General features: G+C 38.8%; 1 long non-coding RNA gene across 1 annotated transcript; it reads left to right on the top strand.

The window, feature by feature from the left end:
• The first annotated feature begins 5046 nt into the window (after window positions 1–5046).
• LOC137055370 (uncharacterized) lies at window positions 5047–16317 on the top strand. The gene is made up of 5 exons (XR_010899994.1): window positions 5047–5090; window positions 7437–7603; window positions 9056–9146; window positions 13442–13550; window positions 16152–16317. It is a non-coding gene; the product is annotated as an uncharacterized lncRNA (long non-coding RNA).
• The last annotated feature ends 49 nt before the right edge of the window (window positions 16318–16366 follow it).

The raw sequence follows: 16366 nt of genomic DNA, 5'->3' as shown, positions 1-16366 counted from the left end.
TGTTGTTTCCTGTGATATTTTGAGCACTTTTACACTGTTAAAATGCCAGTGTAACTGCAGGTTGTTCAGGCTACATGCCTATTCTAAACATTTAATTTACATTTACATTTATGCATTTGGCAGACGCTTTTATCCAAAGCGACTTACATTGTATTCAAGGTACACATTTTACATTTTTGTCAAGTCTTGCTTTCCCTGGGAATCGAACCCATGACCTTGGCGTTGCTAGCGCCATGCTCTACTCATTGAGCTACAGGAAAGAAATAAATGTATTTCTTTAGTGCTCGGTCTGTCAGTAATGGTTGCCTAATATACTGGGTAACAGCTCTGCAACTAGTGCTATTATGGATACTAAGTGCTTTAACTTCACCCTTTGGTACTTATGTGGTCTGCCTTGTTTCATGAAGCCTACACCCAATTTAACCTTTATCCAGTTTTTGGCTCATGCAATGCTGAGACATGACATCCTTACCCTGTCTCTTCCTGCTTCTTTTTAGAAAGCTTTGTGATGGGTCTCCAAACTGAATGTTTAAGGGCTCTGAGGGGCTAATCTTTAGGTTGTGGAGATGAGTGGATCCTTCTGAAGAACAGGCATGTCTGCTGACTGTGACCTTGCCCTGTCTTTGCTCTGAGCATCTTTAGTGAGCCTCATTAAAGCTAAGAGGAGATGAAATGCACTAATATTCCTGTCAGAGAGGGCAGTCAGGAAATGAGAGCAACACCTTCCTTTTTTGCTGTCTTTACTCCCTCACACCCATTCAACAGTGATTTATTGGTATATAAAATGTGTATTGCCAAAGTGTCTCAGTATAGCTGTGTACATTAAGTAGTGGTGCAAACATATTGTGATTTTTACGTAAAGTTTTCCATTATAAATTGTACTGTTGTGGATTTTTAGCTGTATTGACAATCTAGGGTTATATTAAAATAATAGTTGTCTTAATGCTTTTGCAGACAAGGTCATCCTGTCATTAGCCTCAGACAGCAGGTCCATAGACCACTAACTTGAATGTCATCTTAGTTGCATTACATGTGTATATATATATATATATACACACACAGGTCCTTCTCAAAAAAATTGCATATTGTGATAAAGTTCATTATTTTCCATAATGTAATGATAAAAATTAAACTTTCATATATTTTAGATTCCTTGCACACCAACTGAAATATTTCAGGTCTTTTATTGTTTTAATACTGATGATTTTGGCATACAGCTCATGAAAACCTCAAAAAATTAGCATATTTCATCTGACCAATAAAAGAAGTGTTTTTAATACAAAAAAGTCAACCTTTAAATAATTATGTTCAGTTCTGCACTCAATACTTGGTCGGGAATCCTTTTGCAGAAATGACTGCTTCAATGCGGCGTGGCATGGAGGTGATCAGCCTGTGGCACTGCTGAGGTGTTATGGAGGCGTAGGATGCTTCGATAGCGGCCTTAAGCTCATCCAGAGTGTTGGGTCTTGTGTCTCAACTTTCTCTTCACAATATCCCACAGATTCTCTATGGGGTTCAGGTCAGGAGAGTTGGCAGGCCAATTGAGCACAGTAATACCATGGTCAGTAAACCATTTACCAGTGGTTTTTGCACTGTGAGCAGGTGCCAGGTCGTGCTGAAAAACAAAATCTTCATCTCCATAAAGCTTTTCAGCAGATGGAAGCATGAAGTGCTCCAAAATCTCCTGATAGCTAGCTGCATTGACCCTGCCCTTGATAAAACACAGTGGACCAACACCAGCAGCTGACATGGCACCCCAGACCATCACTGACTGTGGGTACTTGACACTGGACTTCAGGCATTTTGGCATTTCCTTCTCCCCAGTCTTCCTCCAGACTCTGGCACCTTGATTTCCGAATGACATGCAAAATTTGCTTTCATCCAAAAAGTACTTTGGACAACTGAGCAGTAGTCCAGTGCTGCTTCTCTGTAGCCCAAAAGTGTCTTGACCTGGGGAATGTGGCACCTGTAGCCCATTTCCTGCACACGCCTGTGCACGGTGGCTCTGGATGTTTCTACACCAGACTCAGTCCACTGCTTCCGCAGGTCCCCCAAGGTCTGGAATCGGTCCTTCTCCACAATCTTCCTCAGGGTCCGGTCACCTCTTCTCGTTGTGCAGCGTTTTGCCACACTTTTTCCTTCCCACAGACTTCTCACTGAGGTGCCTTGATAAAGCACTCTGGGAACAGCCTATTCGTTCAGAAATTTCTTTCTGTTTCTTACCCTCTCGCTTGAGGGTGTCAATGATGGCCTTCTGGACCTCAGTCAGGTCGGCAGTCTTACCCATGATTGCGGTTTTGAGTAATGAACCAGGCTGGGAGTTTTTAAAAGCCTCAGGAATCTTTTGCAGGTGTTTAGAGTTAATTAGTTGATTCAGATGATTAGGTTGATTAGGTTAATAGCTCGTTTAGAGATCCTTTTCATGATATGCTAATTTTTTTAGATAGGAATTTTGGGTTTTCATGAGCTGTATGCCAAAATCATCAGTATTAGAACAATAAAAGACCTGAAATATTTCAGTTGGTGTGCAATGAAAGTTACATTTTTATCATTACATTATGGAAAATAATGAGCTTTATCACAATATGCAAATTTTTTGAGAAGGACCTTTTTTTTTTTTTTTTTAATTTGGGGCACTCTGTAGCAAGTAGCAACTATTGTTATAAATTCTGCTTTGTTTTTTGTCATGTCTGTTAAATAATCTATATTAGTTTTGACAGAAATTTACTAAAGTCATGTTGTGGTCTGTTATTGTGGTATCAGCTCTTTCAGGTAAACTCTGTCCTAATGGCACTTAAAACTGATTGGTCATTTTTCATGTAGGTGCAACCAAAGTTTGGCTGGTTTGACCAATTTAGCCCCTGCTGGTCAATCTGACTCTAACATGCATCCATAAGAAGCAACATGGCAAAGATTACAAATGCTTGTATAAAGTCATACAAATAAGCTTTAAAATCAATAAATAAAGCTATTAAAAAGAAGCTTAGCTTAAATGTTCAATTATCTCTATATATCAACTAAACTAACGTCATAACTTTTACTTGCATTGATGTATAATATTTTCTTTAAGTTGACCTCTTTCATAGACAGTTATTTTCTTCTTGCTGTGTATTTTTTTTTAATTCTTACATTTTTCAATCATGTAATAATGGGCAAGAGAGAAATTAATCTCAGTTGCACTGATCCAGAGCGTGTGATTGGCTGTTCACTGCTGAGGTCACAGCGTGTGATTGGCTGTTTACTGCCGATGTCACAGCTAAACTCCTGAACTCAGGATCAAAGCCTGAGTTGACAGAGAAAGCTGATGATCAGCATCATATGGTAACAAAGCCTGAAAAGATTGGTTTGGTTTTGTCAACTCGAAACTAATCCTGTTAACCTGAGTTTGTTAAACTACCATCATGGTACAGGCCCCAGGTGTTTTTGAACTTTTCAGGTCTGACAGACCTTAACTTTCTCTACTTCAGCAATATAAGCTGCAGCGGGGACCATTTATGCTCTCTTTTGCTCTCCTCTTCTCTCTCTCTCTATCTCTCTCTCCAACCTTGCATAGTGGGTCTTCTGGTACACCTGCATAAACATCACTGTTCAGACACTCAACAACAGAAATCACAGGGGCAGAACAGATCAATACTTCCATTTTCTTCTTGTTAAAGGACTCACTTAAATGCATTTTATCTCCTTACCGGAGATGCTTGGTCCCCTTTCATTATCTCAAATAACGGCAACAAATTCCACTCAAGGTGTACTGTCTCATTTTGATTGGATTACCTTGAAGCAATACAATTCAGTGTTTAGCTTCATGACTGTGGAGAGACTGGCAAAGTAGAGTCAGGTGACTAGAATACGGTCAGGTTGTTTATAGGTGTGGATCCATGTAGTGAGATGTAATGAGCTCCACAACCCCAATAGCAACAGTGACTTTGATCTCCAGAGGAAGTAAAGATATGACAATGTTGCACAGTCTTTTCATGACTATAATCATACCTGATTCTGTGAAGATCCTTTCATGTGTTAGACAGCACTGAGGGGAAAGGAAACAACAAGTTTTGTTCCTCCATTTGAAGCATCATTTAGTGAGATGAGAGACAGTGTGGGAGGTCTAGATGGCGTTGTTGAGATATGTATGTGAGCGCACTGTGAAATGCTGAATGTGTCCATGGTTTATCCAAGAGAAAAATGGGAAAGAACCCCACATCATTTCTTAAAATGAAGCTAATGTTATTACCTGTAATTTTTATGATAAAAGAGACTGTTCGGGTTTGATGAAATAAGTCCAAAAACAGCTATTAAAATGCAAATTGTTGAAAGATGTTTACAATATAAAAATCACCTAGAAATCTTGTAACATATCAAGCCTTTACAGCTGATGTTTTCAGCGGCCTTGTTTCCAGAAATACTCAGTTCACCGAAAACAAAAACACAAAAACAAAGGTAATAATAATATTAAGCATTGCCAATTACTTAAATAACAACAGTGCAATAAATCTAATGCCATCTAATTGACTGCTCTTTTAATACAACTGCTCTTCAGTAAGAGCTTGTCACTCTGTCCAGTGTATTTTGCGATAATGACCATTGTACATTATCTCTTACTTTATGCATAGTCAGATCTGTTTGTTTTATGCAAATAATCAAGGTTTTATTTAAAACCCTCCTGGTTTCAACTCCAGATCTTTTGTAATTTGTTTCATCAGTGGCCCCCCATCATATTTTAATAATCTTGCTGCTCTTATTATTCTTGTCTGTGGAGGATGCATGCTTTTCAGATGAGAGATGTATTTTTCTTGTGTTAAAGCAACCGTTTAGCAGGAGTCAAATTGGAAGTGGAGAAAGACACTGGAGAAAAAGAGCAAATAAAACAGAGCTTGTTTTCTCTATATTCTTTGCTAAAATAACTGAATAATATACTCTGTTTCATTTTGTTTCTTTCCACTGTATGGCGCTAGAGACTGTGTTGCAAAAGCTTCAGTAGTACCACGGCTGACCTGAAGAGAGCAGTAGAGACCCTGCTGGTATTTTCCAGTAGAATCTTTACTGCACGAGAAACGCGACTGGTTTTGCTTCATCACCCAGTTTGCACACAGTAGGTAAGGCTATCATGCTGCACATTTTTATGTTAATCTATTCAGTTGTGTCATCTTTATCTCCTCAAGTTTTGTTCATGAATTGGCCCATTTTCCGCTACTTAATACGATCTTTAAGCAAGAGACTTTGTCTCAGACATCACAATCTTTCTATCATGGCAGGAAGTCCTTTGTAAGTCATTGAAACTGTATGATGCTCACAGTCTTCAAAGATATGCTTCCCTTCCTTAATCTAATGCAAATAAATCCACTTGCTTCCTTCTCTAGAGAAGTCTCTCAGACAATGGAAGGTCAATTTAGCTGTGTAATATGGTAGCTACAATATTGGTGTGGCTAAAGGGGATATTTAGGCAGAACGGGCAGTGAGTAGATTTCAGGAGATTACCAGTACAGTGAACTTCGTGAGACTAGGCTACTATTAAAAAAGACCATCATTATTTTAAAGGTGCCCTAGAATGATTTGAAACAATATGTTAAATTGTTCTCTGATATCTACATAGAGTGTATGTAGCTTATTTATGGACAAAAATGGTCCAGATACAGTTTTACAGGTCCATTTACAACCCTATAAATTGTCCCTAGAATGTAATGCTCTGTTTTTGCCTTATTTGGAAGAGTCATGAATATTAATGTTGAGCTCTGCTCTGCTCTGATTGGCTTATTTCAGCAGCTCACTGCATACAGCAGTTGTTCAGCGAAGCGGCTCGTGAGTCCTGACCGTCCTGACACAACACAGACCGACTAAATGACACTTTAAGCTGAACATCTCAAATGGAGATTGCTAAATGCAGCCTACTTGTTTATTGGTGTTTTCAGATCATCCACCCGCCCGTGCATGCGTGAGAGAGCTCGTATGCATAGGGTTGGCAGATCGCACGTTTAGGTAAAACACTGGATAGTATACATGTTCTTTTCACAGAAAAAGCTCTGATTGGGGGATTTAAATTACTGAAATCAACCGCAAGTATGACTGCTCTTCTTTCCTCCCGACAAAACCAAAACCAGTATACTATCTGACATTTTGTTACTAACCGGTGTCTTGGTTATACATGGTACTTGGAGTTTCCTATTGTTACTGTACTAGCAGCATATCTTGCGTTATCTAGACAATGCTGTCCCTCCAAGAAACTTTCAATTTAATCAGAAATTGTTTACACAGTCAATAAGTGGATAAATCACTTACTGCTTGAAGGAATATAGTTGAAATTGCCCCTTTCTCCAGTTTAATACGTTGGTTAAACAAATAATATATAATAAACATTTTTTTTGTCTGTGGGAAGGGTGTAAAAGTCCTCATGTCCCCTGCACAGCCTGGATCATGACATTTGTGTCCATGAGAGCTGCCGTTTTTGCTATCCTCAAGTGTCTTGTTTACCTGCAGATGATTCGGCTCCGTCAGTTCCACATGACAAAGAACATGTTCGGACATATGCAAATGTTGGGGGCGTACATATTAATGATCCCCAGTGATTGCATCACAGTTGGAGTTATGTTGAGAATCACTTATTTTTCCGTGGTGTTTTTCATGCATGAGATTTACATAAGAAGGAGGAGGCAATGAGACCGTATGTGATGTCCATGTACTGAACTCTTATTATTTCACTATGGCAAGGTTAATTCAATTTTTCATTTTAGGGCACCTTTAAAACAACTTGCTTCTCTTGTGCTTAAATATGGTCTCTAATAAGCTGGTGTGACGCTCCAAGCTGGTGTGAAAATATATTTAATGCATACTGTTAGTGTGAATTGCAAGGCTTTTCCTGCCTAGGGTGTATTTGTTTCTCAGTGTGTTCATTTCTCTGTTTGAACATTTAAATGTTTTCATTTGTATGTAATTATCTGCAGGGTAGTACTACTACCATATCTATCTATCTATCTATCTATCTATCTATCTATCTATCTATCTATCTATCTATCTATCCATCCATCCATCCATCCATCCATCCATCCATCCATCCATCCATCCATCCATCCATCCATCCATCCATCCATCCATCCATCCATCCATCCATCCATCATCCCCGTCTGTCCGTCCGCTGTAATTATAATTACACTATATACTTTTTTACTGTATTTTGATCAAATAAATGCAGCTTTGATGAACATAAGAAACAACAACAAAAAAACAACAAAAATTATTATAATAATAATATAATAATCTTGTAATTTATTGTAATCTATACTAATATAACTTTGTAGTGGTTGTATAGAAATAAGAAGCATTAATATATATATATATACTTTTTTTTTAAATGTCCCTTTTTTGTTCCACAGAAGAAAGAAAAACTGGAAAGAATTTTTCTCTACAAACAAATCAATTAATGTTCTGCTCCCATGCACTTCCTGTAGAAGTCTTTTTGAAACATCTTCCCCTTGAACTAACGTGCTCCCAGCGGGGAAGGTGGGTGGACGACAGGGTTACGGGTGCGACGGACCATGGAGATGCAAAAATGCTTCAAAGAAGCGTGGTGTTGTTCAGAATGCAGAGTCGAGATCTTAGGAATGCTGTGAAGGAGGTATGCAGGCAAAAAATACTAGAGCCTTTTTTGTCCAGACAGTATTTCTTATGTGAAAGATAAAATGGAAATCCTAGCTTTGTCAGGTATTGAATGTGTTGATTAAAATAACTCTTTAATGGTGGCTTTATTAGTGGTTACCCTTATAAAGAGCAATGATGACAGCTTCTCGAACAGTCACACTCGGTTGAATTTACTAAACAGCTGCGACACTTTAACACTTGGTAATTCAGTGCAAAAAAAACCCCACTTCTTTTTCACCACAAATTATTCAGTTTATAAAGGGACTGTTGATCTAAAAATGAAAACTCATCAGTTACTCACCCTCATATCATTCCAAACTATATCTCAGGCCCTGTTTACACATGGTATTAATATGCGCTTAAACATCTATGCGCTTAGACAAGTAGACGGGGGAGAAACATTTGTGTTTACACCTGGTGTTTTAATCCGTCTCTTTGTCCACTTTCAACCATTTCTATCCTGATATCTTTGAGAAGAGGGTCTATGGACAAAATAAGCTTGCGCAATTTACATATGAACACGCAGAGATGACAGAAAAACATACTGAGAGCAGCGGTTTTCATTTCTGCTCTGATAGCCGCAAGACCATGTTGAATGCTGTGAGTGTGGGTTTGAAATCAGGAATAGTGAGAAAACATTGTGCTTGGTACATTTTTCATTTTAAAACCAAACTTGGTTCATTAGCCAAGTTTAAATTCAGTCTGGCTAGCACATGTCCCGTAATGTTTACACATGAGGTCAGTAAGCAGAGAGTAGACAGTCTTTTGAGGCTGTTTAAACACGTTTGACCACGAGCGTTTACAAAAGCAATTTTGTAAATGGTTTGTTTTGGCGTAGAAATACACGCGAATAGCTCAAAATGCGTACAGATAACATGCCACTTGGGTTTAGAAAGTGCCCTATATGTTTACACAAAGTCATGATGTCATGTTGGTTGTGTAGACAATTTGTAGGTTGAACAATATACATTTTTCTATCCCGAGTTCTCTAAAAGATCTTATTTAATGTTCTGCAGATTTGGAATGACATGAGGATGAGTAAAGGCCAGTTTACGCCAATAACAATAATTATAACGATATTAGCATCTACAGCAAATAACTTTATTATGAGCACACTGTAATTTTCTTGTCTGCCACTTTAAATGCTGTAGCTCTTTAAAGTAGGATGGATTCTGATTGGCTGGCAATGATTTTATTGTTCACCAGCTGGAAAAATAAATCACGTTAGCCAATAAGAGTTAACAGTCTTAATGTCCTTGCACCTGTCTCCCATGCCAGAGACCCTGGTTCGAATCCCGCTCGGAGTGGCTTGAGTAGGACTACCGGTAGTTATATTTAGTGCCATGACCCAGATGGGAGTGAGGTTTATATTTACAAATATAAATATTTTCCTGTAGAATTATATACATATGTATTCTTTCCTCACCAGAGATCCCGGTTTAAGTCCCGCTGGGAGTGGGTTAAGAAGGACAAGTTACATTTGGTGCCATGACCCCCGGATGGGAGTGAGGTTTAGGGAGGTGAGTGTAATGGAAGGAAGCTAAAAGCTGTCCGTATAAACCTTGCTCTCCTGGCCTTAAGAGGCGCTCTAGCGACTAGGTCTAACTTGTGCTAGCTGATGTGGTCTTTAGCATCCTTGTTACATTTGGTGCCGTGACCCAAATGGGGTTTAGGGAGGAGAGTGTAACTGACGTAGGCCAATAAGAGCTGTGCGTGTTTACTATCCTGTTTACTAGAGGTGTGCTAGCGATTGATGTTAGCAGCTGGGGTCTTTAGTGTCCTTGTTAAAGTGCCTCAGCTCACACGCCAGACAGACCCTGGTCTGAGCAGGTTGAGTAGGAATGTGCAGTTATCATTGCAGTTGTGGTGTGGATTACTATTCTTTTAAATGTATAGCAATTTTTAAAACAATATCTTTACTATATTACCAGTAGTTATCGGTCTTGGTGTGAACGGGCCTTAAATGATGAATTTTTTTTTTATTCCAACTATCTCTTTAAGTAAATCAGATTCCCAGACAGCTCATGCAAATTAATATCATTGGGTATGATTCATTCTTAGCAAATTTCCCAATTGAAGTAATCATGACAGACAGGGCTACCTGCAGGACCCACTGTAAAGATGTTTAATTATGGTGCTGTCAGTCTCTTTCTCAGAACTGACTAGAGATCTGTATTCAAATTAGCCAAGTGATCAAAAGCAGGTGAAATAGCAGCACATTCTTGAGATGGCATGACATGAGCTTTGAAAGAGTGTGGTGAGCTGAGCTCTCGTTCTTTTATCACTTCATGTTATTCTTCTCTACCTCAGCGAAACCCTGAGAACTTCTCTACTGACTTTTTGTTTTATTCTCATTTGAAGGTTCAGCAGGTACTAAATCCAAGAGTGTGAACATGCATGAATTATATTTGCAGTGTATAAAAGCAGAGGAAAGCCATTGCTGGCATTGTTACTTATTATAGGTGAAAAGTTAATAAAAAATGTGGCTTTTTAAAGAAAGGAGTTGAAAAGGAATTGTAAAAAACTATTTTCATACAGAATGAAATCTAATTATGCGCAGTCCCTTTGGCTCTGCATAGATGGTTTTTCCAGTGCCCTCTGACAGTTTTTGCATTATTTTGTTCCAGCCCTCGGCCTTCTTAGATTTTTATTCATAAATCATTATTAGGATTTAATTACTGCGTATGCTGCAAGTAGAAACAAACTGTGGCATCTATGAGGATCCCTGCTGCTTCTCCTGCTGTTTTTGGTGCTCGCATTATTTGAAGGGCTTGTTATCAATTTTACTTTAAACAGCGAGAGATTTTAGGATAATAATAATTGGATGCTTGCTAGCTATGTTCTGTAACCAAGAGGGCAGTCTTGATATCTTGGAAGAATCCTAACAGAAATTAAATATGACTGATTTTGGAATAGTCTTCTGTTCAAAAGTTTGGGGTCGGTAAGAATTTTGGTTACACTTTATTTTGATGGTCTACTTGATTAGCAGCCATATCACCCTGTAGCCCAAGACTGGTTTCCCACTGAAGCTAAGCAGGGCTGAGCCTGGCCAGTACCTGGATGGGAGACCTACTGGGAAAACCAGGTAGCTTCTGGTAGAGGTGTTAGTGAGGCCAGCAGGGGGCGCTCTCCCTGTAGTCTGTGTGGGTCCTAACACCCCAGTATAGTGATGGGGACACTGTACTGTCAAAGAGCACCGTCCTTCAGATGAGACGTTAAACCGAGGTCCTGACTCTCTGTGGTCGTTAAAAATCCCAGGATGTCCTTCAGATAAAGAGTAGGGGTATAACCCCGGTATCCTGGCCAAATTTGCCCATTGGCCCCTGTCCATCATGGCCTCCTTATCATCCCCCTCTCCTGATTGGCTTCATCACTCGGTCTCCTCTCCACCAATCAGCTGGTGTGTGGTGAGTGTTCTGGCGCAATATGGCTGCCGTCGCATCATCCAGGTGGTTGCTACACATTGGTGGTGGTTGAGGAGATTCCCCCCTTCAATGTAAAGCGCTTTGAGTGCCTTGAAAAGCACTATATAAATCTAACAAATTATTACAAATTATTAATTAGACATGCTACTAACTAGAAGTACATTTGCAACTACATGTCACCTAACCTGTACTAGAGTATTAGTAGACTAGTAGACTGTTAGATTAAGGTTAGGGGTTATTCCAACTTCACACCGCACACACAAGCAGTGCGTATGGAGAGTGTTTTCCTTGACCGTGTTTCTCTCTGTTCCTCTCTGTTTGTATATAGGTAGTTTACATGATACAATTAACCTTAAAGTTAAGATACGCCTCTAGTTTTAATCATTTAAATGGCCTGTTGAAGTTTGGGTATGTTTTTCATGTTAATCAGGTCAGTTTGATCAAGAACTTTGCACTGTGGCTTTAATTCAGTGTGAGCAGCACGACAAAAATAGACTCGGAGCTGAAACAATCGTGGAATGCCGCTTCTGCTCCGCTCCTGCGCCGCCACGCCGCCTCTGGTGTGAATGCTCTAATCTGTTAACATCAGCGCCAGGAAAAAATGTGTGTTGCTTACACTCCGCTAACGTATGCAGTGTGAAACCAGCCTTGGGGTTTGGGTTAGTAGAATAATGTGAGTTGTTGAAAGCTGTTTTCTGGTATGTGATATGTGTTGTTTATTGTGCTAAGCATTGATATATTGTGGTGTACTTGAATGTACTAAAAATGTTTTTTTGTTACTTGATGAATGCTAGATTGCTTTAAATGTTTAGTTTTTAAATATATTAGCACAATAATAATGGTGTTTTTCTGGCTTTGTTTTAGAAGCTGGCCTATGTCACTGTTTTGAATAACTACAGTGTGCTAATAACCATATAAAACAAAGACTACACAGGGCAGAATATTTCTATTGTTATAATATGTTATTAGAGAATTAATACATTATGACACATTTTACGAATAACAATCGAATGATTACTTAATCAATTAATCATTAGTTGGTGATGCCGTAATCATTAATAAATGGGTTAGTTCTTCATGAGTCATACATTAAAGGTGCACTATGTAGTATTTTTCCAGTAAAATATCCAAAAACCACTAGGCCAGTGTTATATATTTTGTTTAGTTGAGTACTTACAATATTCCAAATGTTTCCAACTATTTGTAAATTGTGAGAAAATTGCTATTTTAACTAAGGACCGGGACGTTTCAGTGCGTGCGCCTGGTGACTGTGTCCCGTCCTGTCATAATAAAAGTCCCGGTACTCGCGAGCCGTGTGTTGAAATAACAATCGCTCCAGCGGCCGTGCTCAGCTCCACAACACTCGGTCCTGCTCTGCTTTACACTACAGTAACGTTAATAACCACATCCATGAACATGATAACCAGCAGCCATATCACCCTGTAGCCCAAGACTGGTTTCCCACTGAAGCTAAGCAGGGCTGAGCCTGGATGGGAGACCAACTGGGAAAACCAGGAGCTGCTGGAGGTGTTAGTGAGGCCAGCAGGGGGTGCTCACCCTGTGGTCTGTGTGGGTCCTAACACCCCAGTATAGTGATGGGGACACTATACTGACAAAGAGCACCGTCTTTCGGATGAGACGTTAAACCGAGGTCCTGACTCTCTGTGGTCGTTAAAAATCCCAGGATGTCCTTCGATAAAGAGTAGGGGTGTAACCCCGGCATCCTGGCAAAATTTGCCCATTGGCCTCTGTCCATCATGGCCTCCTAAAAATCCCCATATCCTAATTGGCTTCATCACTCAGTCTCCTCTCCACCAATCAGCTGGTGTGTGGTGAGCGTTCTGGCGCAATATGGCTGCCGTCGCATCATCCAGGTGAATGCTGCACATTGGTGGTGGTTGAGGAGATTCCCCCCTTCTATGTAAAGCGCTTTGAGTGCCTTGAAAAGCGCTATATAAATCGAACGCATTATTATTATTATTATTATTATTATTATTATTATTATTATTATTATTATTATTATTATTATTTCTGCCCGTGTCCTATTTTCCACCGGCTGTGAGGTGAAGACCACATGTCCCAAGATACTGCGCTCACACTTGGCATCATCAAACTACGCCTTTGTTTAGAATAGGCGCCCTCTAGTGGACGGAAAGTTGCATAGTGCACCTTTAACTCGTTTAGTTAATTGTTAATTATAAATAGTTAATGATTATCTGTGCATTAGTTAAGCATGAATTAATTCATATAAGTGCACCCATATTGTAAAGTGTTACCGAAAGGTTTAATAATTAGGCCTAAAACACGTTTCAACATCTGAATACAAAAATTCATGTTTTTGTCAAAGATGTTGTTTCGTCACTTCTGTTGTTCTTGTCTTCCTGCTGCAGGAAGTTTACTTTCTGTCAGGAGCTCAGCACACAAGCTGTGGCAGACACGACTTTGGTCATGAATATTGATCACACTGTGACTTCTGTCTGATTTGCTGAACAATTATTGGTGAGTAGTCATGTGATTACTGTTGACCGCTTGTTTGTTTGTTTGTTTGTTTGTTTGTTTGTTTGTTTGTTTGTTTGTTTTATGGAGTCAGCTAAAAAAATTAAAAAATCCCTCCACCCTGTGACCAAGCACAATAAAAATATAATGATATTTTCCCTAAAAAGTGTATAAAAGTGCATTTTTACAGTCTTCATGTGAGGAGCGCTTATAAAGACTTCAGTGGTGTGTAGCTCACTTGGTTTTGAATAAGAGCTATTTTATTCAAGAGCATGAACATGGTATACGTTATTTGTAACCTATTGGTTTTCACTGAAAGGTACATGGGCATCAAATATCTCATTGAGTTTAACATGCTCAGTGAAGTAATGGTTTCATTTATGACTCAGAGCTGTCTTACAATAACACTTTAAAACTGGTTTTGCTTATTGGAAATGAGAGCAGTGCTGCAGTATGGAGATAAGACGTTACTATAGATTTTTCTTTTGATGGGAATATAGGAGTACGACGCTTTCTTGGATACTAGTGACAACTAATTGAGTCATATACAGCATTGGCTGTCTGCTGTTATAAAGTCATAGAATGTCTCACGGTATTCAAATGAAATGTGATATATATATATATATATATATATATATATATATATATATATATATATATATATATATATATATATATATATATATATATATATATATATATATATATATATCAAATGGAGTGTTTTAGTATGAACTGCCTCAAAATTATTAAAAAAAAATTCAGGGAAATAACATTTTATGTTTGTTTGACTCATTCTATGTCCTAATTACAAACAATTAAATATTTTCCCATTTTACATATTTACGGCTTAATTGGAAATATACATAACAAACATACACAGTTTTTTTTAATGTTTTATGGGTGCACATAATGAATTTTATACTGTACAAACTGTATATTCTATCCACGTACACTAACCCTACCTCAAAATCTACCAATCACAGAAAACTGCATTTGTTTTTTGTTTTTTTTTGTTTTCAAAAATCATCACTTAAAGGACAACTCCGGTGAATTTTTAAGTTTATCTTGATCGTTATATCTTTGTGAGTACAGTCTATAGGAAAAACAAACGAACCGGATTGGTGCTTGTAACGTGGAGTTATTACAGTAAATGCCCAGAGCCCCCCCTCAGCTAAAACAGCAGCTTTGGGGGCATAAACGTAACAGGTGTCTTTGGGCCTCTTAACAGACACAAAATGCAATTAAAATGTCCGTCCAACATGAACAGGTCCCTTACATGACAACGAGGTGCGTTTAGCTACTTAGCCATTGTTTAAATTCACCTGTTTTAGGCGGCTAGCTGTATCCTGTGCTGAAGTCCCGTGGGAACTCTGTTGTACATGGAAAAATAGTCCCGATCGGGCTCACAAGTGAAGAAGAAATGGTTCGCGTTTGTGCCTTTCCAAATTGTGAAAATTTGCAGTGAACACTTGACTTAACTTACACAGACACAACACAGCGGAGCCGTTTGAAGAAAAATACCATTCCGTGGTTAAAGACGGGTGCAGCCACTGTGGAGGTAATGTACACTTTATTTATCCTTCCATTTGGGCAGACACGCCTTGAGGAAAGATATAAAGATCAAGATAAACTTAAAAATTTGCTGGAGTTGTCCTTTATTACGATTATAAGCTGTTATCCACATGGGGACTGACAAATGTCCCCTCAAGGACACATTTTTCAGATAAAAGTTTCATAAAAGTTTATTGTTAGTTATGATTGGCTTTCAATGTAGAAATATAAATACCGATCAGGCATAACATTATGATATTGTGTTGGTCTTCCTGACCTGTCGAGGCACGGACTCCATTAGACCCTGATGCGGTATCTGGCTCCAATATGTTAGCAGCAGATCCTTTAAGTCCTGTAAGTTGTGGGGTGGGGCCTCCATAGATCGGACTTCATGAAAGGGTGTACATGGTCTGCAACAATGCTTAGGTAGGTGGTACGTGTCAAAGTAACATTCACATCATGGATGACAGGACCCAAGGTTTCCCAGCAGAACATTGCCAAAATCTACTTTTGGGTTATTAAAAGTGCATGTGTTTTGAGGAACAGCTTTGCATGTCTTGAGTGAGATCAAGCCTGAATAACTACTGGTACAATGAGATTAATAAGTCTATGATCTAATAGACTATTTAAGTCAAAATGCTCAGTTGAAGCTCTGAGGTCCAAAGGCCATTTCCCTTATTAAATTTTTCATTATAGTTTTTAACTAAGCTTATCACAGTAATAGGGATTCTGTCCACATGTTATCAATGAGGGATTTGATAATTGGAAAACTAGGATAGCTGTTTGACACTGTTCATTGGAGTTAATCTTATTATTCTTTTATAGACCATTAAATCGATGATGTCATATTGTCAAGAAAAGGAATATCGTCAGCAGTGGGCTGATATTCACACTTATGTTCATAATTAAGTGGATGAGATAACTTCTGGAACTGTATGGAGCAAGAAATGTGATGCGATTAAATAAAACTACTCAACAAATCTGTCATAAACTTTTACATGGAAAAATAGTTTATCTAGGATGAATAACATTCTTTTTTTGTCTCTGCAGAACTCATTGTGGAAACACACGTGGAATATTACCCACATGAACCCTGCAAAACGAATGTACAGTGAACAGTTCTTCATTACAGTTAAATAAAGCACTGAGGCAGAAAGAAAGGGTTCAAGCCGAGTGTGCCACACGAGTCCTGAAAAGTGAAGCCAAAGCGCCTCGATCGCCCCCAGGTGCCTGGATGCAGTATAGCTCCTAAACTCCGCCCTCTC

Source organism: Pseudorasbora parva, chromosome 21, assembly GCF_024679245.1.
Source record: "Pseudorasbora parva isolate DD20220531a chromosome 21, ASM2467924v1, whole genome shotgun sequence".
NCBI lineage: Eukaryota > Metazoa > Chordata > Actinopteri > Cypriniformes > Gobionidae > Pseudorasbora > Pseudorasbora parva.
Note: the sequence above shows the minus strand (reverse complement) of the source record. Positions and strands in the feature narration are given on the sequence as shown.